Raw genomic sequence first — 23,587 nt, forward strand, 5'->3', positions numbered from 1 at the left:
CTAGGCTGGAGATGGCCGCTAATCCATTTGGGCAGCCACATTTATTTACACACATATATTTATACACATCCTGTCAGGAACCAGAGCTAAAGAAAATATCCCCATCCTCCCAACTAAGAAGAAATTGATTTCGTTCCAACTATTTGGTTAAACACTGATAGTCTGTTTGCTGCTTAAGAGTAAATCCGTCAGTAACTCCTGAAGGCAACTTTATTAATCCCGTAATTTAATTATAAAGTCAATTCAGAAAATGTTAAATAACATAATAAAGTATGCAAGTTGCCAATTTTTTCTAACTGATAATGCAGTGACAGCTAACTCTAAAATATATTCAGTATATAATATTTTGAAAGACGAACAGAGTAAGCTACAGTTCTCGGTGAATAACTTTTAAGAGATAATATTTTTAATTGTGTACCAGAAGCATTTTAATCCTAATTAAATTATTCAAGGGAAGATCCATGTAACTGTAAAATCCTTCCGGAGATCCCAGTTTTCTGAAGTTGAACGTAGCTTAACAGCTCGAAACTCAATCAAAAGGCCTTGAATATGTTCCGAATATGCAGCAAATTAATTCTACAATATAGAAAAGAAGTTAAACGTCTTTGTAAAACAGGCCCTGTTGCGCTCTGTATGGAAATCACCGCCAACATCACCTGGGTCATGTTGTGCAAACAGCTGTTGTTCCTAATGTGTCACTGCTGCTGTGTCAGAACTGCAGACTGTTTGCTGCGTGCGTCTGGATAGGGGAGCCCATACTAATATTGGGATAGGTGTAAAGTTTCTTTCACTCCCTGGGAGCACACACATTAAGTTATTATTTACTTATTTATCCCTGCCTTGGCACTCGTTATTTGAGAGACCCACACAGAATCTTCCATACGCAGAGGAATGTCACTGCTTGGTTGTTTTAGCTGTGAAATAAAAATAAAAATAAATGAAGTGAAGTAAAGACACAGGTCACTATTGAGGAAATAATTAACTTATATAATTAACACGGCTCCTTTGCATAAATCGAGATGAACTCATTGATGCTGTGTTTTAAGATCAAATTACACACAGCCTACTCCTGTTCAATAACTTCAGATTTCTTCATTATTTAGTTAGCTAGCAGCTAGCTGTTTTTCTGAAACAATGAGTGAATATCTGAATCAAAACTCTGTTTATGCAAAAATATGTCAGCTGAGAGCCATACTTCCTCCTAATATGGTCTGCTGGATCCTATCTCAAATGTGTCCTCAAGGTGTCTTCGATGTGCATACAGCTCTACTTTAAACTGGCTACTTTTCATCTGATCACCCAGGGTGCATGTTAATACCAGGCCTGAACAAGGCCTGAGATACTCTTTTATTTGCAATCCAGAAGCCTTTGCCACAGCCCTTGTTCCAGTCTGGTGTTGGTCTGTGTTTCACTCCTTCAAAGTGTAATTTGGCCCTTAGAACAATATCATCATGATGCATTTGCACATGGTTATTTTTAGTCATGATTTCCAATTTTACATGAGCACACAAAGCAGACACACCTCCAAATAACTTACAATTCAAGTTGTCTGAAGTGTCTATTTAAAACTCTGCCTCTGTAATTACAGACATAGGCCTCGTACTGCGAGGAGCCTTCAAAAGGTTGCCTCCATAGCTATTACACAGTTATTCAGACTGACTGTGGTGTGCGCCAGATGGAGAAATATATGCAAGAGCTAAAATTGTCCAATAATTTCTTCCACATGTCTTCTGTTGTAAAAGTGACTCATATGTATTAAGTGTTATGTGCTGTGAGCTGTTTTTTGGTTGTCGTACCTAATGAGGTGCCGGATCCCTCCATATCTCTCCAGGAGGCCGAACTTTGGGCAACTTAGTAACTATTGTCACACTGCAGAACAAATGATGTGGGATGGTTCACTGAGGTATCACCTCTACCAGTAATCAGTAGATGGCTGTCATCTATCATTTCATCTCATTTTGAATTCAAAATAAACTGATTCATCATCTGATTCAACAGCTTTTCATTTTTCGGTGCAGCAGATCCAGAGTAAAGAGCTGTGTCACTGGGCTTGAATGTGGGCAGTGAATTAAAACATTTACTGTTCAACCATTGCACTCATACCAAATAAATAAATAAATGAAATCACAACACACTATTTCAGTTATTCAGCTACTTCAATTTGTCCGACTCTCTTTCAAAGCCTTTAAAACTCCTTAACATCACCGTCAGTAACTAGTTAGCTCCATCTCCGAATCATGGCCGGTGCTCTTGCATTTCAATGTCCTGATCGTGATCCTTACTAAATGAATGAACTGAGCTCATTGGAAAGAATTACAAAAGACCCTCCGGAAGTCATTCAGGCTCTATTGCAGACTACAGAGTTCCATAAAAAAACAAACAAAAAAAAAACACACACACAACACTATCTTGAGTCTTTAAGAAAAATCTGGGCAGTTTGCCACCATATTGAAATCACTCAAAGCAGCGGGCCACCATGGAATGCAGCGTTGCCACTGATTAGACAATATTCAGACGCTCTCTCCCTTCTGATTGCCTCAAATGAGAAAATTGAGAAATAACCAATAACTAATGAAAATCGACCAGTAGTTCATCATGCCTGTGGTATGACTGATCTATGGAAGCACTTGAAAGGGACATCTGTGAATTTCACGTTCTTCATACTTCTCTACTTGGCGTTCAGACACTGATCATATTGCTAAATGCGGAGCACTCAGCTGAACTATTTTCACTTAAAGTGCAGTTGTATCAGGTAGTCTTCTGGATGAGTCTGTCGAGCATCAATAAGCTGTCGCTACTGTTTTCTCATCATTCTTAAGTGGTCCCTGAGGCTACACCACAGGCCAGAGCCTGTGTCCCCTGTCTCTAGCTCTCTGCGATTGCTCAAGCCCCTCAGCAGCAGCGGAGGATTTGTCGTTCTGCTAATGGACAATAATTTTGAAGACCTGGAGGGGGGAAAAAACACATCCAATTAAACCAAGTTTCCACCCTGCAGGAGCCTCTTAATGAAGAAAAGAAACTCTGGCTGAGTGTTGACCGTAGGCCCCCAGTCTCATAAACACAAACCTACGGCCAAACGATTAGTGCATACTGAACGCTTGTCATTGTCAGAAACTGAAAGCAGAAATCATGTCTCATTCATGGTTGTTTTTGTTTTTTTTTCACATGACAGCAATGAAAGAGAGATGAGTAGAGTAGTAGTCCAGCTTTGACAGAGACAGCAGTCACGCATATTATCTTGCTCGCTGTGAAGAGTTAACTCTGTTCACGCACACAGGCTCACTCGGACATTGCACAGGCTTTGTACTTGGGAGCCAGCAGGACAAAGTGTGTTTATATACCCTAAGATTGAGGCATTTGTGTTCTCACATAGAGTTCCTCCGGTGATGTCTGGAAAATATCTGGACTACAGTGCATGCACAAAAGGGTTAAGAGCCTACGCTAGCACGATATATTCTGACTTTTAGTACTTAGTGTGTTCCAAGGTCCAAAACCACTGTGTGCTACATTTCTTATCATTAGACCCTCATACTTCAACCTCTATCCTGCTATTACTTTGTAGTTCCATTGTGATTATATCACAAAGGTTGTTTTGGGTTAAGGCTCTGATCAAGGTCACTGACATTTAAGCAAAAGTAAATGCTACCTGGATTTAGTTGATAGCAGTGCTCATTCCTACTGTGCGAAGCCCTACATTTATTTATGCACAGGTCTCAAATTATGGGGAGGAGGTTCGGGTTTATGGTGTGCAATTGCATAAAAAGGGACTTTGCTCTGCATTCTCTAGAAAAATACTCGAAAAACTAAGTTCAGTTGTGTTTTAAAATTTTGATTGACACAGTCATATTGATATTAACAAATACTAGATAGACCCCATACACATATGCAATCTAGTTATTGGTTTAATATAAGCACAGCTCTCCATCTATCTTGGCAGCATTTTAAAAAGCTTTGATAATCTTAATCCAGCTAATTAGTCATATCCCTGCGGCAAAACCGTTGAAACTCTCAGCAAATCTCTCATCTGTGGTTTAGCTCTCTTGCAGACTCCCAGTGGCAATAAATAAGATCTATCTTTGTATATGTTTACCTCTGGTTTATGTTGAAACAAAGTACATATTTTGCTCATGCCACATACATGTCTGACCATATGTGCGAAAAAGGGCATGTGTCATTAACACACCACATTGTGGATTGATGTAAAACTAGGAAGGAACATGAGAGCACAGGGCATTGCTTATTTAAATATAAAACTATAATAATAAAAGTCTATATAAATACAGGAAAAGTATAAAGAGAAAGGTAAAGGGTGTTACCGTGGACAAATTTACAGACATTAGCAGCGGAGAAGGAACTTTATAGAAATGCATCAAATACTGAGTAAATTATTAACTCACACCAAAAAAGTAGCTGTTCTTTTGTAATTCACATAACAGGGTAAAACACTGCAGTTTGTCAACTTAATTTCTACTTTCAGCGCACTGCATTTGAAACTCACTACATCTGAAGACCTGCTGGGAATAACACAAAAAGCAGAGAACAAACACTTGAGTAACAGTGGGTCCCTGCAAAACAATTCAGGTTCGGCACTCTTGAGTGTTGTCTCTGTTCAACTACTTGTACTTACAACAGGAAAGGGGTACAGATAAATGGCTCTACTTCAAAATAGTTCTCATATGTAACCCCTCTAAAACAGTGTTTGTTTTCAGCTGCAGCACATTACATTTCCTTCTCCATCTCCATCTCCATCTCAGAGGTAAAGGTTCATGCACATAAGAGTCGTGTATGCACTGTAGGTAAATTACCTTGATATGTTAATATAAGTATTCAGCCTGCTGTGGATGGTTATACAATACAAGGATACTGAAGCATAGAGGAAGCGTCTCTGATTTTTTATATTTGTTCTAATGTCCCTGATGAAGTGAGAAGTTGTCAGATTGAACTGAGTAATACACACAGCAGTCAGATTAATTACACCACGCAGCTAGACTCTGACTATGGGTCATATCTGATGACACTCAGACTTCAGACAAAAGTTCATGCATTGCTCAAAGCTGTCTGACTAGTGGAATGGCCTTAAACTGTAATTACCTAGGGGCTTCAAAGCTAGGGCTCTCGGTCATTCATTGTTAAATATAGACAGCTGTTTTTATGTCAGGTGGAACTTAAATATAAGTACAAATATATACAACGTATAGTCATAAGAAATACAGTGCAGTACATACTGGAGTTTATTCCCAAGAAAAAATAGAGCTGTGGCTGCACACCAGAAAACATCCCCCTTTTCTTTCAGGAGAACAACCTCTTATCAACTGAAAATGGTGGTAGAAATGTTATGGCTTGCTGTAGCTCCACTGTGAGGCCATCTGTCTAAAACTTTGAAGTTGAACTGGAAGTGGACCTGAAGAACCAAACCACACAAACAAATCAAACAAGGGGTGCCTCAGAAGTGAGGAATCAATGGTTATGGAATAGTCAAAGCCCAGATTTGAATCCCAGCAGTATGTTGAGGGATTTGAAATATGCAGCAGACGAAAACCCTCAAACATTTTCCAGGTGAAGGATTATTTTCATGGAAGAGTGATCTACAGTATGATAACACACTGTGATCTGTATGTAAAACATCACAAAAAGCTACAAACAGTGTAAAAGAATAACAAGTATTATACAGCACAATATTACTCAGCTGTATTGTGAGACTAGAATTCAGTGCAGACAGAGCAGGAATAAATTACCATAAATTATATGAATCAGAGCAGGAAACAAACAATTATACCTGGAAATGTCTTTGTCAAGTACATGCTTATATTGCATATACTTGGACAGCTTGCCAAATAACAAACAGATTTTGAATTCATTGTGGAAGAAACGTTCACCAGCTCTTCACTTTCTCTTTACGGGGCTCTTTAGTGCCTTTCAACTCATTGTTTGGGAGCTATTTGGGCTCAACCTCGCAGCAGCATCAGGTGTAATCCTTCACCAGGTGCCTACCTGCCCATGGATAATATCTACCATATACCGTACTTCACCATGAAGATAATTTAAAAAACATGATTGATGAATAGCAGATATGTATCCACTGGATGTGTGTTATCTCTGAAACATATTGCTATGAACACAGACATAGTTCTTTTGTAAGGGTTTTCCAAGAGTTTTCTGTGCTCTCGAAAACTTGCTGTTGCTCTACAACATTGTAACCCTAAGGACGACTCACATCTTACACGGGCACCTAGTTGTAATGGCTTGCCAACAGACACATGCAGCTGCTCCAAGGCATACACCTAGAGGACACTGTGCTTTCTGACTTTGCTCAGGACTATCCATGCCTCCCCTATTGGTTGATGTCAGGCAAAGAATTGACCTGCAGCACCTGGAGGGAAAAGCCTCTCCCAGGTTTGAGGTGAGTGACTTTAGAGCAGCTTCTCTCGTGCTTTTCATCTGCAGAGCCTCCTCAAGCAGAGCCCTCACTGCCATGTGGATCGCCTGTGTTACCTCAGGTTGCACTGCAGGTACCAATTAGATAGTCTGCAAAATATGTGTTGCATGGCATCAAGAGAGCTGTAAAGCTCTTTGAAGCCCTGCTATCTTTGACAGTAGTGCGCCGCTTGAAGCTTGACAAAGAGGAAACGCTTTTTATCTGATGAGAACTGAATATGCTCAGGTTGAAGAATTCATGCAAAAACTGTGCGTTTGTGGAACCTACCTCAGGCAAAAGGACAGTGTAATTAGGAATTTTAGTGTGCAATATGCCAGACACATCAGAGGCGGTCAACGGTGGCGTGCTTCATAATAAGCACAGTTAGCACAGCAGTAGCAGTACAAACGGAAAACACCAGGCAAGGCTGTATAGCTGATCCTGTAGGGAGAAGACAACAAGTACATCTGGACAGCTTGGTTGTGTTTCAGTTGGAACAAGAAAAACACTAATACCTTCATGTAATCCAGTTCAAATGGGATCGCAAAGAATAAGCGTTACCTCTGTTTATGTGCTACTTATGTTTATATGCTAACTGAGTTATAGGATCATCTTAGGGAATTATTATCTGTCATTATAATGACATAACACTGCACAAGACTGTGTGCTTCATGTCTCTGCCTGTCTCTGTGTTACACATACCAAATAAATCTTTTTTTACTGCTTAGTGCCTGGGATGGGTACCAATACTTGGTACCGTAATGGCACTGGTGCTGATCTGAACGGCAGTAACCAGATTGAAAAGATTTCAGTGTTTCATTACGGTGTCACTGAATTTTTAATTAGCGCCTTAGCTGTTCACGCTACACGTGACGTCACATCAGTTTTTCATCTGCATGGATGGAAGTGAACCTTTAAAATGCCTGAGACGAAAAAATCTGTCTGTACTTCACCTCAAAATATGCAAACTTGACGACCTCAAAGGAGATATTGTGCAAGTGAGGTAACACCTCTCCTAAACATCTGACAACGCATAGCATTTTTTAAAAAGCCTGCCAGACCCCACGCCAAGTTAGGACTGCTGAAAGCTGAAAGTTGCTAGGTGTTTTTGAAACACTTAAAAATTGAAGGTTAATTGAAAGTACTGTTAAATCGTGACTTTTTCCGCGTGATTCTATGTTCTGTGTTGTCACTGGTTTTGATACACTAGTGTTTTTATCATGGGACTTTTCTGCATTAGTCAAAAGACCTAAGATGAAATGTTTCCCTCTCTTTTCTTGTACTTCGAAGATGGGAATTAAAATGATGCCCAGTTAATTTGGTCACCAGCTTCAAATATTCAGATCTTCATCAGAGCAATGTGTTACTTTCAGTTGTATTGGTATTCTGCCTCATACCTAGTCTGTCCTTTATGTCCTTGGTCAAGACACTTGACCCACGTTGCTCCCAGTATGAACTCCACTGGTGAATGATTGTGAGTGAGTGATGTTTGGTGGTGGTTGGAGAGGCTTTTAGGTGCCACAATAGCAGCCACATTTATGTCAGTCTGCCCTAGGGCAGCTGTGACTACTGAGGTACTCTACCACCACCAGGGTGTGACTGTGTCAGCAGATGAATAATGTATTCACTGTAAAGCATCTTTGGGTATTTAGACAGGCTCTATATAAAACCGATGCAATATTATTGTTATTACCAGAACTCAGCGTGAGTACGTTTTGGATCAACTGCAACTACTCCCCTTTCTCCGCTTTCCTGTCTGAAGGCATTTTCCTGTTGCAATTCAGAGGAAATGTTCAGAGGCTGGAGTTTTCAACTTCTCTGGAGGGGAAAGGAACAGGAGTGAGAAGTGACAGGGCTTTAGCTGTGAGGTGCGCGGTTCACTGCTTTTCGGTTAGCTTCCTACGTGGACCATGGGTCAGTGCGCTGCCAGAGCAGCGTCCCTGTACATATGTTGGGAATGAATGTACAGTGTGGTGGTGGTGGTGATGTGGAACTTCACACTTTCCCATGAACAAGGTGCAAAATGAGGCACACACACACACAGTATAATACCCATGGTAAAAGACATTTAATACTGACAAGAGTGGACACAAGGACAAAAAATTGAGCACTAATAAATATCCTTATGTCTTAAGACTGACCCAAACTGGTCAGAATACAGGTATAGATATTTACTGACACCTTGAAACATGGTCTTCACCTGTGCCTGTGGAAGTAACAATGTCATGCTTTGCAACAATGTCAAATCCTTTTTTTTAATTTCAAATGCAAAACCTTCAGCCTGCCCTTGCTTTTTTGTTTTATACATACTGAAATGATTCAGTTGCTTTTGTGTGTTTCATATCCTTGGGAACCTGCATAACTGTGAGGGCTCCTCAGAGTGTGTGTGCCTCCGTGCATTTATGTAGATGAAAAGTGTAATCAAGTGACAGGATCTCTCTGAAGGGAACATTTGAGAAAATAACGTTTTACATCCTGTCTAGCACTTCTAAGCCTTACAATGGAATTGCCATATGTAACTCAAGACTTAACCCATGAGAGAGTATAGCCGTAAAGAGGCAGCTGTGGTCTTCTATCATTTCTTGTGTCATCTCTACCATCTTCCTTCTTCTTTCCTTCCTCCTCTTTATGACGTTTCTGTCTGAATATTTGATACACGCCGCACACTTGGAGGTGACCCCACTCTGACTTTTCCCATTCTCCCTCAGCCAGGAAATTTTTGGGCTTTTTTCTTAAGGAATGTTGGAGCGATGATCTCCTTCCACAGTGTGTTAGGGTTCAGCGTGGTTACATTCTGTTGTTGCCAAATTAAGAAGAGCTGGCTCCAGGCTTCAATTCCAATGGGAAGGATGGGGTAATCTGAGGACAACCAGGTGAAAGGTCAAAGGTCCCATCATATTTATTTTGCAAGTTCTACTGTAGTGAAGGAAGTGTATGGATCATTTACGTAAGTACAAATTTCAGTGTTACAATACGTTTGAAAGGTTACTAGGAACATTTCAACATCTTACGACCTAATTTGATTGCGTTCTTTCATAGTGAGATAAGCAAAATGAGGATAGCTAGTATGTCTTCCCTAACAGCACCTCTAAAACCTTGTTCTTCACGTCTTTGCTTGATGCTTTTTCACGGGTATAGCTCTCCCATGATTCAAGCAAGTGTTTTGCTTATTGTTCTGTTACTTGGATATTTGAGCTTCACTGTGCAGGATGTACGGTATGTGCGATTTCGGTAACACCAGGAAAACATATCCATGTCCAATGAGAAATGTTTCTCCTCTGTGAGTGGATGTATACAATGATTTGGAGCATTACAAATAGTTTGGGAACTGAAGTGTGCCAGCGGCTGGTGTTTCGAAATCCGCTATGGGATCGTTTAGGAAACATACAACCTCCAGGGTCTCTGCTATTCAAACAAGTGAAGGTCATTTTTCTTCATTTACTTTATGACCCATCAAATACATATGAATGTAGTGAGAATATGAATCTAAAAATGCTTGAAAAACTCATTAGATTGGGCCTCAAACTGTTGTTTTTGTGTATATGCTGAGAAAATGTTAAATCCCTGGCCAATGTGCTGCATGTTTGCAGTCAGCTGGCGTCAGCTTTACTTTGCTGTAGCATACTCAGTCAGCACTGAGGCGTCAGTTACACTCAAGAATTCACTTGTTTTTCTTTTATCTCCTACACAATTGCCTCCCTTTTCTATTCTAGTTATTACAGATAAACCCCAGGTCAGTTCTGGATTTTCATCCAAGTTATGTCTTGTTTTGATTTTTGCCAAGCGGCTGATTAGGTTAGCCGTTTGTCTCTCTGTCATGCAGACCTGATGAATTTGGTGTGGGATGCCAGGGCTGCTCCGGGAAGTTGCTGGCTCAAAGTCTTTATGACCGTGATTGAAAGTGAACGTATTAAATCGTGGCACTTCACGTCAGCCGCGGATTAGATTGTGCCGGCCCTCTACGTCTTTGTCGTGGTCTCTTATTGCCTCTCTCACTCCTATCTGCTTTGCTTCTATATTTATCATCCGTCTCTCGCTTCACTACCTTTTGTTTACATTCATTTCCTTTTAATGGGTCTTTATTAATCTGGCATGCAATCCAACAAATTGGAAGATGAAGGGAATAACATAAATTGAATCGACCACAGGACAATTAAATCAAATATCTAATCAGTAGTTACCCTATCGGTGTCTATGTAAGAATATTAGACTTACATAAACGTTATATAAACATATCAGGCCCTATTCAGATGAGAGTTATTGCTGTAGGAGAGGTTGTAGTTCTTGCTACACTCACAGATTTTAATCTAATCTGGAGCACATGTCACTGACTTTTCTTCCCCTGCCTCACATATTGTACTGTAACTCCTTGAGGTAGCCAATCAAACACATGCAAGAAAATATTCCCATTAGATCTTTTTTTTTATATAACAAAAACTAATTTGCAATCATTATGATGAAAGACAATCGCAGCCACGAGAGAGCCCCAGAGCAGAATAATAATCCCTCCAGATATTATTATAAACTTCTCTGCGTTGGTTCAACATCGAATCGGCCCCATTTATATCGCTACAAGATATCAGCTTGAACATTGCTCTGGAAATGAAACTAATGGCGTCCTTTCTACTGCATCAGCAACACAGACCCTCCTTACATATCCAGATAGAATGTATTTATCTATCTTGTGTGCTTGTGTGTGTATCTTGTGAGACTGGCTCACTAGTACAACGAAGAACTTGTCCATACAATGCAAATAATAATAAAAAAATCACCCAATTAAACATATTGACAAATATATTGCATAACTTTATTTCGGGATTAGGGAGCCAAAATACATTTTCAAGCTATATACCCTACCCTGAGTCAAATTAATTGTTGCTACAGTGTTAAAAGCTTTATCCAATCCAAATTTGTCATTTGTCAATGATTTTTCTTGCTGTTTGTTTTGGAGGTGTAACAGATAAATGATTAAACTGTTGATCGACTTATTAAATAACACTGACAATTCGGTGTTCTGCTGGGAATCTTTTGGACGTGGCATTCATGTAGATGTTACTTAGACATATATATGTTCGTATGTCATGTATGTGTGCTGAATGTTTATCTGGTGCAAACACAATTGCCCTCAAAGGGATAAATTAATGTAGTGAAGTGAAGTGACATGTACCACACACTTACCTATATAACATTAGGAAGGTGCAGGTGCTTGTCAAGTTGGCAGAGCTAGACTGCGACAAAGACAATATACACTGGCATTTTGGTCCAGCCCAACACAATCATTAAAACGCCACCCATCTTTGCACTCCTCTAAATGTTTGCCAAACATGCCACTCATTAAAAACATTACAGTCATGTACTGACTCAGAGGGAATGAAGAGAGACTCAGAAAGGAGACAGTTGTCTCCCTTCTGTGTGAGGGAGAGGAAATACTGTAGACATGATACTTGATTGATCAGACAAAGTAGCATTAAATAAAATGTAAGCACATAAAGTCAAAAGGATGTCCATCAACAAATAAACAAGTGAGGTCAGCATTGATGTGTGTGAAAGAGAGTAGATATGGTAGATGTTCATCAGTTTCTTCCCAGTAAAAGTAAGATTGCATAAGCTGTAGTCACTGCAGAGAGCAAAACATTTCTTCCAGCTTATTAATGAGTGTTAATAAGATAATTTAATTTCTTCAGTAAGACAGTCTAACAGAGCCACATTAAAACACATTTTAGCTCCCCAAGCATCCTAGCAGCCACCAAATATTTACTACTCGGTTGCTTCAAATAACAACTTGCATGTAGCATGGTTGTCACAAACAGCTAGAAGCTGGGACCTTTATTTATGTGCACTTGTTTCATTTCAGCACAGCGTGTGGGTCTCTACTCCGTTTTGCTGTAATGTAGAGTATGGTCATGTCAGTTTCTCTTCTCGGCCCTGTTTCAGCAGAGTGGAGTACAGGGGCAGTTCTAGCCCTATATAGTCCCCCTGATAACATTTGGTAATGTCACCCCCTCTTATGTCTGAACTAATATCCAGTTTTAGAATTGAATTGAATTGACAATGGAAACAGTCGCCCTACGTAAGAGTAGTGAGCAACCAACATAGCAACCGGCTATAGTTCTACTGTCCATCCTGTTACATTATCACATCCAGAATATCATCATCATCACACTCATGAATAGATGACAGCATCATATCTTTATCTCTGGCCATCTTTCCTCTTCTTGTCTCTGTCTTCTAAACTGGGCACCTGATGGTTTTGAACTCTTCTTCTTCTTCGTGGTATTAATGTGTCAGCGTAGAATCAATGCAGACATGAGTCAGGGCTGAACCAGTTCGCCCTGATGCTGTAGACATTGCTTTTGTATTAACTTAATGACTTAATTACTACACAAACCAACATTGTGCCATCATGTCTCATCATGCCTCATATTAACAGTAGAATCAGTGAATTCATTTATTTATTAGACAGTGTTTCGCCGTGTCCTTATAAATGCATCGTGTCTAAGGTTGTCTGCTGTAGAGCTCCACTATTTGATAGCTCCCAACAAACCCGCACTCCCCACCTGAAATCAACACGCCTCTGACCATATCTCCCACCACATCTGTTACTGAGATCTTTTGCTCATTAAGAACAAACGTAGCAAATGTTCAGACTCAGTTTTTATCTTTTTTTTTTCCCCAAGTGGCTGTTCCACCCATGGCTAGATGTCACCCTGGGCTGCTCCCTATGTCACCCTAAATCCACCTCTGGTGGAGCGCAGCAGACATGGTCATTTAACATTGTGACATTATTGAAGCAACAGCATAAAATGGTTCTGGCTGATCATGCTAGCGTACAGCTGCTGAACACAGAATGTGCAGAAGGACAGTCTATGACCCATCTTGAGTGTCAGAAAAGAAATACTGCTAGCTCTACCAGACGGATGATGTACTAATGTCATGTTGGTCTTAGTGCCTTAAAACAATCCTATTATTGTTAGTATAATGAACTGATGATGTTTAAAATTAGCATAGTAAATTCATTAATTATCAAATAGAAATTGTTAATGTAATATCCAAATTTAAATGAGTTAATTATACCCAGTAAATCTCTTCAGTCCATAATTATCTCTCCTTTTATCATTTGATTTCTTGTGGTTCAGTGGTGTATTTTCTCCACCATTTAAACAAGTGTATTATTGTTTCACTGTACCAGTGTACACACACAACGACAAAGAGTTTCTAGAGCTTTACTCTTGCTTGAATAACATTATCCAGTGTTTGATGTTGGTCTGAGGAGCAGTGCATCACTTAGAGGATTGCCTGTTACGTGCTCACACATTCATCTACTGCCTATTGTTTGCTGCTCTGGCCACTCTGTGAATGGTGGCAGGACACCAGAATATGTCCCAGTGGAAGCTGAGCTTGCTCCTGCTGGCAGCTAAAACCAGAAATCTCTGTAATGTCAGCTGCTCTAAAATGAAGAAACAAAGAGCCCGTCTTTACTGTGTATGTGATTTTTGTTTGTTTGTTCATTTGTTTTGTAGTCCTTGTGATTTTCAATGACATTTAAATACAAATGAAACGATTATACTATCTTTTTTGGGGCCATCATTATTCAGTTTACTGCTCTGTTTACACGTGTGGTCAGAAAGAGCAAACACACAGCCGCACACACATTATTCTCAGAGGAGTCTGTTGTAGCTGCTGTGTTCATCTCAGACACATTAGACTAGGCTGGTGAAAGGCTTTTGTGTCAAACGTGGAGCAGGCAGCCCTGCTGTGTCTGTTCAGTTAACATACTGACTTACTGTCTGCCAGCTCTCTGTCTCTCGGTCTCTTCACACAACCATCACACCACTACTAAACATAGTAAACGCTGGCTTTAGTGAGTTCTGTGGTGTCCTACTGATGACATCAGTGGACGCATCAAAGGATCAATCTAGAATCAGACAGATATTTTAATATGAATAAACTGAACAATCAAATAGTGTTGAGTAGGTAAATGTGTATATAAATGATTTGTGATCTGCCAACAGAGATCGGTGTCAATATCTATCTATTGTGTCTTTGTTAGAAAGGTGGAGGATCTCTGGTTTGATCTGAACTTAAATGTGGAATCTTCATTCCTAAATGTGAGCGGTCTCTCTGCTGCTGCTTCTGCAAAATCCTGAGAGTGGACTATAGCATGTGACAGATCACTGTCTGGAAGCATCTATGGTGATTTGATATTTGATTGATTTGAGTGAAATACTGACTTGTGTACTCACAAAAACTACACTCATGAGACGTCATGTGGCGGCAGCAGTTTTTTAATACACGTTAAACCAATGTCACATTAACTGAGTAAATGGCCAGATGTCCACATTTTTGGCCCAGTCCTAACACATCCATCCAAATGAATGTGAAGGTACAAAGTCAAGTACAGCTTAGACATGCACATCTCCATTGCCACCATGTTGGCGCCAAGTATTTGTCCACGAGAGTGCAGGAAGTCAACTATCAACTTGTAAATAAAGAAAAATGAGACTGGAATTGTAAACTGTGCCAAATGAATGAGAGGGTCGGTACAGAATAATGCAACAGGAAATCACTGAAAAATTGGACTGTTCGATCTTCATGAAAGTCTAATAAGCAAGATGGTCCCAATGAGTCAATATTAGCAAGTTGCTGTCACAGAGGGACAGAGTTGGTCAGAGAGTAGTGAGCAGTTTTCCTGCATCACAGTTTGAAGCGCTAAATCAATCCCATGCTCCTAATCTGCATGGTAGATCAGTGTACACAGCAATATCCATTAATCAAAGTGATGCAGTATTAATTTGGGGTATTTGAAGGGCAGGGGAAAGAGTGTCTCGTCTTGTTCGTCTTATTACAGAAGGTGTTTTTTTGTTTGTGTCATATACAAATAATCGAATGTGTGCGGAAAAATGTTGTTTTGGTCTCAGAAACGTTCCATTTTCCATTGCATCAGGCCTGGTAGGTCTCAGTGAGAGGTATCTGTGTTGTTGTTATTTGCACTGTAATTAAATGCAAGAATGCATGTCACAGAAATGATTTTTTCCAGTATTTAGCATTGACAGAGCCTTCGGAGAAAGTCACACATGTACACACAAATACAGCCTCACCTCACTGTCAAGTGCTGTTTGTTCAACACTTTGCTTTTTTAACTGTATATATATTTTTTAACATGTTCCAGCTTGTAAGGACTGAATTTATGCTCTCAATAACACTATTATGATCACGTTGAAATTCATGTGCTGTGTGTGCTGTGTGTGCCTGCGTGCGTGTCTGCAGAGCGGTGCGAGTGTCGACAGGTCAGTGAATTGGGGATTACACATGTGAAATGACAACAATGCAGTGGAAGGTATTCAGGACCTGAATGTATCCCAGTGGCAGGGAGGCAGTGCAATGGTGTGTGCAGAGATGGTGCATATTTACAGGGCCAAGAGCAGAGCTGCAGGAACGTAATTACCAGTTTGAGAGGGGAAATGGTTGTTAAGGAACATCTGGACGGTGGTATACATGTGGACGGCAGCAGGTGTGTGCTGGACAAATCCACAGAGCAGCACGATGCAGGTAGTTATGCTTTCTCTCTAGTACATTTTTACTGTTTTACTGGACTGATGGTCCTGTGTTAGTGGAACCGTGGAGGTACCTCCCTCTCCTGAGTTGGTGCAAGGCATGAACTGACATATTCTGTTTAAATATATATATATAAATTACAAAGATAAATCTTAAATACTAAAGGATTGTTTGTTACAAAAAGTGACGTTACTTTGCTCTTTTTGTTAAGTTTTGTTGATTAAATACCACATTCCAAGCAGTGAAAATAGTAATTTTGTCTGACCAACAGTCCAAAGATATTCACTTAATGAAAAGCATCAAATACCCTCAGGTAAAAAAAAATAAATAAAAAAATCAGAAACCAACATATGTTTTGCATTTTTCATCAAAACTCATTAAAATTAATTCTCAAACCCCTCGCCGATTCATTTTCTTTCAGCCCATCAGTTCAGCTCTCGTCCTCACCAAATGTTTTGCTCAAATCTGGAAACATGACGGTATTTTTGCATTAGGTCAGGAGACTCTAACAGTCAGACAACCAGAGATTGTAAATCAACACACTGTTTGACAAACCTGTGTGGGAACTTCGGGGCATTATTATTAACAGTTTACAGACCCTGTTCCTGCCTTCACTGACCTTGAGCTGCTTTACTTTCTGTGGCTGTGTACACACAGTATTTCTTTTTTGCAATGAGGGCTTAGAGGTGGAATGTTCGACCTCCAAAATAAAGTGTTACACTGACAGTGTTGTTTTTTTCTAACATGCCTTATCGTGGTGGCTGTGGCTCAGTAGGTAGAACAGGTAGTACATCAGTGTTGTTAGTGGGGGCCTTTGGGTCCTATGGGTTGAGGGGAGGGGCATCTGTGGATCATCCCACAGATACTTGATCAGTTTGGGATCTAGTGAATTTGGAGGCCAGGTCAACACCTTGTGCTGATGGATAGCCTGAGCAATGAAAATGTGTCCACAACAACACATAAGTTACATTTTGGTAAGAAACGCCTAATCAAAGGGCTTAAAATTCAGTTCTGTAAGCTGTACTCCTGGCAAACTGAAACAAAAGAATTCTTCACAAATCTGATAATACTGGAGAGTTTAAATAATGGATTGTGTGTGAGTTGTGGATGAACTGGGGTGGAGTTCTGTGCTCAGCTGTGATGGCAGAGTATTCTGAATTGGCTATGACTCACCATCACACTTTGAGTGGCTTCTTCTCCATAGTAATTGTGGCCGGGGCTCATGGGTATCATGCTATTTCGAGCCATCCACTGTGCCGCATTGCTGCCACGCAGTTTCCTCAGCAACATATTAAGAAGAAGAATGAAAATGAAAAAAAAAATCTTAATTTAGTGCAACCTCAAACACAGAATGTGACTTACAGGCATATGTGCATGCACACATACACACTGATACATAGTGTAGCAGAATTCTTGCTGGCCTCTGTGTTTGTCCTCCTTGTGTGCTCTGGTCTAATTTTGAGAGAGGAAGCATCTAAGGATTGTCTTAACATGTTTGCTGCCTGGCTGAAAAGCTTTAGCCATGCTGAGACTGACTGTATTACTGTTACTATTTTCTATTTTCATTATATCATCTGATTAAGGTCTTCTGAGGCTGAAAGGTCAAGAAGAGCTACTAAACTGGCCACAGAGATTATTTTCACTACTGCTGTTGCCAAGGTCAGGAAAGAACTCTGAATGAACCTAGTCATTCACACAATATGGCTTCATTTAGTGTCCAAAACAAAATACTTTAGGATGCATCAAAACAACCAGGCTGAAATTTGATTTTAACAACCTTGAAGGTATTTTCCAATGGAATTTTGGAAAACACAAAAATAATGAACCTAGAGCACACGTCACATAGACAGCCGCTTGTGATGGAGGGATTTGAAAGGGACACTTTTGAGCATGATTTTCACGGAGTGTCTGTTTGGAGGAAAATCAGACTGATTTAGCTGGACAGTAAAGGTGCTGTGGTTTCTTGCGGCTGTACAGAGCACATGTATAAACTTCAGCTTAAGACCACAGACATCCAATTAGAAAATGGAAGCAAGGCAAGCAGTGGACAAAGAGGGTTTTATGCAACATCGGCTGGCATTTGTGACTTGGTGTATAAGTTTGTGTGTGCGTGTGTGTGTACATATATTTGTTTGCGGTTATTTGCGGTTATGTGTGTTTGTCTGTCTGCCGTAGCCTACAGTGTATGTTGACACCGCACATAAATCACCAGGTATTGAGCTTTTGCCTAATGAAGGAGCATGTCGAAGTCAGACTTTCCCTCACAGCATCTCATGTGGGTCAGTGAGACGGCAGAATGGAAAGATCACCCACACACACACAAACACAGGTTTGTATAGCTATCTTAGTGAGGACATTCATTGACATTATGCTTTCCAAAACCCCTTATCCTAACCCTTGACAGCCTCACCTAAGTGCCTGTCCTTAACTCTAACTATAACCTAATTATAAGCTTTACTCTAAAACCAAATCTTAACCCTCAAACATCCTCGTCAAGAAGTGAGGATCAGCCAGAATGTCCTCACTTTCCACAAATGTCCTCACTCTGTACAACTCAACATGGTCCTCAGAAAGAAAGCTGTACAGGAAAACACACAAGCACATGCACACATAGTGATGATTGGATGAACAATATACCCCCACTTCCTATATGTGTATATGTGCTGGTATTATGACAGTTTATGATGGCTGGTAAAATAGCAGATGGCCTCTCAGGTGAGGCAGTTAACAGCCAGAGGAGGGCTCATCGCACCGCCTATGAAATGTGTGTGTTATTTGTGTCAGCTGAAATACCTGTGTGTTGGTGTCATTGCTGTAAAATCTGACATCCTACACAGGAAGCTGTGCTCCGATCCCCAGCATTTTCCCTCTAAATCTTCAGTCCAAGCAGTAGAGGTCAGATGCCAAACACTCTAAGTAGGATCAACACTTAGACTGTATACACACACACCCCTAAATCCCTTTGGTCAGGTCGTTCTGTATCGCTACATGTTCTACCACCATCTGTCATTTATGTCCAGGCTGAATGTGGTGGCAGCGTTGTCCTTCTTCCAGTCTTAACTCCCCTATTACTTCTGGTAAATCCTGTCCATTTAGATGGCATTTCATTCAATATTTATATGTATATACAGTATATTCCCTCCTGGATGATACTGCACATCTAGGACATACCTGGCTTAATATAATGGTGAGGTAGAGTTATTTCCAGTCTCCTCCCAGACCTCTCATCCTGTCACCCTGAAGAATATAATGACTGTGATCATTCACGGGGCTTTGTCATCTTGTACGCCTTTTGAACTCATGGCTGTCTTACTCACACTGGTCTTCCTGTATTATTTCACACTTATTGGATGAGGCCCAACATCCAAGTTATTTTAGTCTACAGTAGCATGCAAGCAAAACAATATAAATACAGGGTCTTGTGTGATCCCACGGTTCCCTGTCTTTTTATTTAGCACTTAGTAGGCTTTGGCTTTTATTTTCTGCTCTCTGCCTAAATCTGAACCAGTTCTTTGTCTTTGTCAGAGAGAAGTAAACAAAGGAAGAAATATGAAGCCAGAGATGTTTGATGAGCTTCAATTGTCCTCACGCCACTGACATTTCACACCAGGACTTCATATTTGAAGTGCATTTCCAGACACAATGCCTACTCCGAGGGCTGATAGAGGCACAGTGCAATGAAAGTTAGATGGATTCTGACATATTGGTATTTACGTGACATTTACTGGCGGAATTATCACATAAACCACCACATTGTCTTTCACTGAATACTTTCAACACCATTTTTTAAAAAAAAAAATTAAATTTCCCATTTGGTTCTCCTTCTCTGTCCATCATCTCTCTACTACCTCCTGCTCCAGTTGTTGTGCAGGGTAAGAAATTTCTGTTTGACTAAGTGAAGCTCAGTTTTTAAATGACAGGGAAACTTTTGTCAAGCCCAATGTACAAATTGTACAAACTGTTGACTTTAGGTCAAGGAAGGAAACTCAGGCAAATGCAATTAAACAATATCTACTGCAAAGAAAATGCATTTCAGATACAGAAACATAGCAATACATTTTATGTTTTATTTTCATTTCTGATGTTACCATCTAACTGCCATCCACTTCTATATATCACTGTGTTTATTAATCCAATCGTTAATGGGGCTAAAATAAATGGAACTATATCACAAACCCTCAGAGTTTCTTCTTTTCTGTAATAAAAGAACATGTGCAGACCTTACATTAGATCCCTTTGTTGCTTCTCTGAGGATACGGAGCACTATTAGGCAAAAAGGGCTGAGCTCACTGGCTTGTTATTATGCCAGCCTGTGATTCAAACACACATACTCGCTGTATGTGCTTGTAATGTGAGGCAGCATGGTGTAAAAGACGGATGAGGAGTATCTTTTATCTTCGAACCTCGGAAAGCCTGAAACAAGGTTCAGGTTTGTGCTCAGGCAAACGATGCAAGCATAGATAGTGCTTACAACTGCGTTTGTGTGGCTGATCCTTGAAGCACTTCAGTATGCATAGCTCTCAAAACCTTGTTGTAGTGTAGAGACAGGATGCGTGACAGCTCACAGAGAATCAGAGCAGACAGCAGAGCAGAGAGAAGAGCTTTTTCACAAAAAGGTACTCTGAAGTTGCTTCAGGGCTTATTGGTGTACTTCTGAATGTCTCAGCACATTTCCATTTTACATGCTATTTCACTGCAGATGTCAGTTGTGCCTGTTCATGTGCCCTTTCTTTATGTATTATTTTCACTCTCTTGTTGCTCAACCGTGGATGTTTAGTGGTATAGCCAGCTTTAATCTTTATCAGAGTATGAGTCTGGTAACATGGATTTCATTAGCAGAAGTGTTTCAACAATACAGAGTCATTTTGTTGTAAACAAATTCAGCTTCACAGTGTTCACTGCATGCATCACTGTTGGTCTTCCTTTCATCACTGCATAAAGTCTCCCTAAATGATTTGATTTGCCCCGGATGTTTTTTTTTTTTTTGTTTTTTTTGATGGAGATTACAAAATGGTTCCTAATGGAAGGGCTGTCAGCCACAAAAATGGGAAGGGATGTTCGCCAGGCTAACAGAAAAAAAAAAACATCAGTATGAGAAATAACAAAAATAATAGCCAAATTTAATGTTCCTTTTACTGCTGACTGTCAGTTGCTTTTGGTGTGCATTATATCAACCATTTGGAAGTACTTTCTGCCAAAGAAAAATCAGTTAATAATTCACCAGCCTCTGAAACGATGTGTTGCTGATTGCTATATATTTAAGATGAAGCCGTAGTCTATAGTTTTATATGTTGTATTAACTGATTATTATACAGTCATTAGTTTGTTTGATAGTCCATTGGTATAACTGTAGTTCTCTCAGGAGTCTGGCAGCTTCATAAAGAACCAACTTATAACATGATCCCAGGGTTGTCATTACATTAGTCTGTTCTTTTCAGGCTCACAGTGAGTGCTTCATGATGGCTACTACTGTGATTTTCTACCAGTTGTGGCTTTTGACTACTTTAGCTCTCTTAAGTGTTTCTTGCCAACTGATGGGAGTCATTAGTGTGACGCCTCTGAGAGAGATCTGAAATTTGCAGCAGTGAAATCAATTATAAGACCTCAGGGTTATGAACCAGCTGTCAGAGTGTGCTCTGCTGCTGACGATCCCCCGCTGGTCACTACTTTGAACTTTCAAGTACAGCAGGGTGAATGTGTGTTTTTGTGTGTGTATGAGTTCTTTTTTTTTATGTAAACCGTACATGACACTGATATAGATGGTTACTGCCGTATTAGTGAGTGCAAACCCAAGGCCCTGTATGCAAACATTCAGTACAGCCAAAATAGTTTTGAAAGTTTTTTTTTTTTTTCTATTCTGAGCAGAGCATGCAGTCAGTTGTCTGTTTTTTTTACACGTTGTTAATGATCTGCACTTGTTCCTGTCAGCGTGAAATTATACTATCCCTGTCTCCATCAGTGATAGTCCTCATCAGTGCAGGGACCCTGGAATCTGATCCTGGCCTGAGTTTTGACCCCTGACACCCTGAACAGTAGAAATTGCCTGTGCAGCAACAAGAGGCTAGAGCAGACCTGGGCATTTTATGGCCCGCGGGCCACATACGGCCCTTTAGGCATCCCTGCCTGGCCCACAGTATGTCAGTCATTAGCAAATTAACAAGTATTTATGCTGTGCATGCAATACGACTGTGTTGCTTTTATTTTGAAAAGCCATGATGTATTATTTATGTCATGGCACTGTTAGAATCTGCGTTTGTTAATTCTTCGAAAAGGATGATAGAAACTGCTTCTTGTCATCTATTAAACATTTATTGAGATTTATTGAGATACAGAAAATGATTCATGTAGCAACAGGGTCCCTCCTTGGTGCACTGAAGCTTTCCAAAGAGGACAAAGTTTCCAGCATTCCAATGCTTTATATCCAAAACTACAGATCCGCTGTGTTTTATTTTCCTTTTCCTTTAAATTTAAATAAATATTTACAGAATATTCTTATAGTTCTGCTTACCAGTAGCAGCTTATCAACATATATAATTTACTGCTTTTTACAATGGGAGAAAATTAATACTGAGCAGAATCAAGTTCGAGTTACTGTTTGGTTCGGCCCTCCAACACAGTTTTCATTTTTCATGTGGCCCCCTGTAGAAAATAATTGCCCAGCCCTGGGCTAGAGGGTTTAACACCACAGTCAGCTACAACTTTAGAATCAGAAAGAAAAGCCTCTCCTGTGCTTTCTGTCCAGGCTGTGTTTCACACCACCAGTAACCTAAACTAAAACCATGTTCTGGTTAATGACCATTGCTTCGGATTATCTGACAGCTAAGAGATACGCTTGCTGATTGAAAGCATCTCAGTGTAAGACGTGGCAGCTCTTTGTGTGACCCTCATTGTCTCCCAACAGACACACCATGCAGGGGAAGTGGCATTTAAGCGGCCATGACTAGCCATTCATTCAGCTCTGCACATGGCCAGGGGCTGCAGACTCTTTCTCCTTCATTACACTGACTGAATCACTTAATGGGGATTCACAGGATGATGGAGATGCAAGAGGAGAATGACTAATGCTTCAAAAGAAAAAGGAGACAAATCTCTCCTGTCTGTCTCTGCGCCTCACCCATTCTTCTGTGATGGCTTCATTGTCTGTGATTAAGGGAACGTTTTTGCGAGACCCACACGTCAAAGGAGCCTGTAGTCTTGGTCTACCTCTGCAGCTTCCCTCAAATCTCGTCTCTCTTCCTAAGTTCGGAGAGGAATGTCTGATGGATTGCAGCCAGTGAGGTGCAGCTAGCCAGTCAGTTCTGACACCTTTAGCATGCATGGAAAACTTTGCAAAGATGTGCTCTTCCCTGTGGTGTGTGTGTGGGTTCACTGAGGCTAGTATTTCACTGCTGCTACTCTTGATTTACCTGCACAGAGCAGTGTTCCCAAGTATATGGCCTTGATTTAGATTTAGATTTGACTTGTTGTAGCTGCCAGGATTAAATAATTGCAGCGGGGACATTTGAAAATAAGACATTTCCTTTTAGCCTCATGTCAGCCAACCAACACCATTTTGTTATTGGTACGGTATTAATGTAGCCCTGACTGTATTTTAGCATGGTGACTGTAGCCCCTTTG

At 40.3% G+C, this 23,587-nt stretch overlaps 1 protein-coding gene across 3 annotated transcripts in view; it reads left to right on the forward strand.

Annotated features, from left to right (window-relative positions):
- The window catches only part of LOC125005504 (cell migration inducing hyaluronidase 1), a 123,374-nt gene that overhangs the window by 14,226 nt on the left and 85,561 nt on the right, over positions 1-23,587 (forward strand). The window lies entirely within an intron of this gene.

Source organism: Mugil cephalus, chromosome 3 (genome assembly GCF_022458985.1).
Source record: "Mugil cephalus isolate CIBA_MC_2020 chromosome 3, CIBA_Mcephalus_1.1, whole genome shotgun sequence".
Taxonomy (NCBI): Eukaryota; Metazoa; Chordata; class Actinopteri; order Mugiliformes; family Mugilidae; genus Mugil; species Mugil cephalus.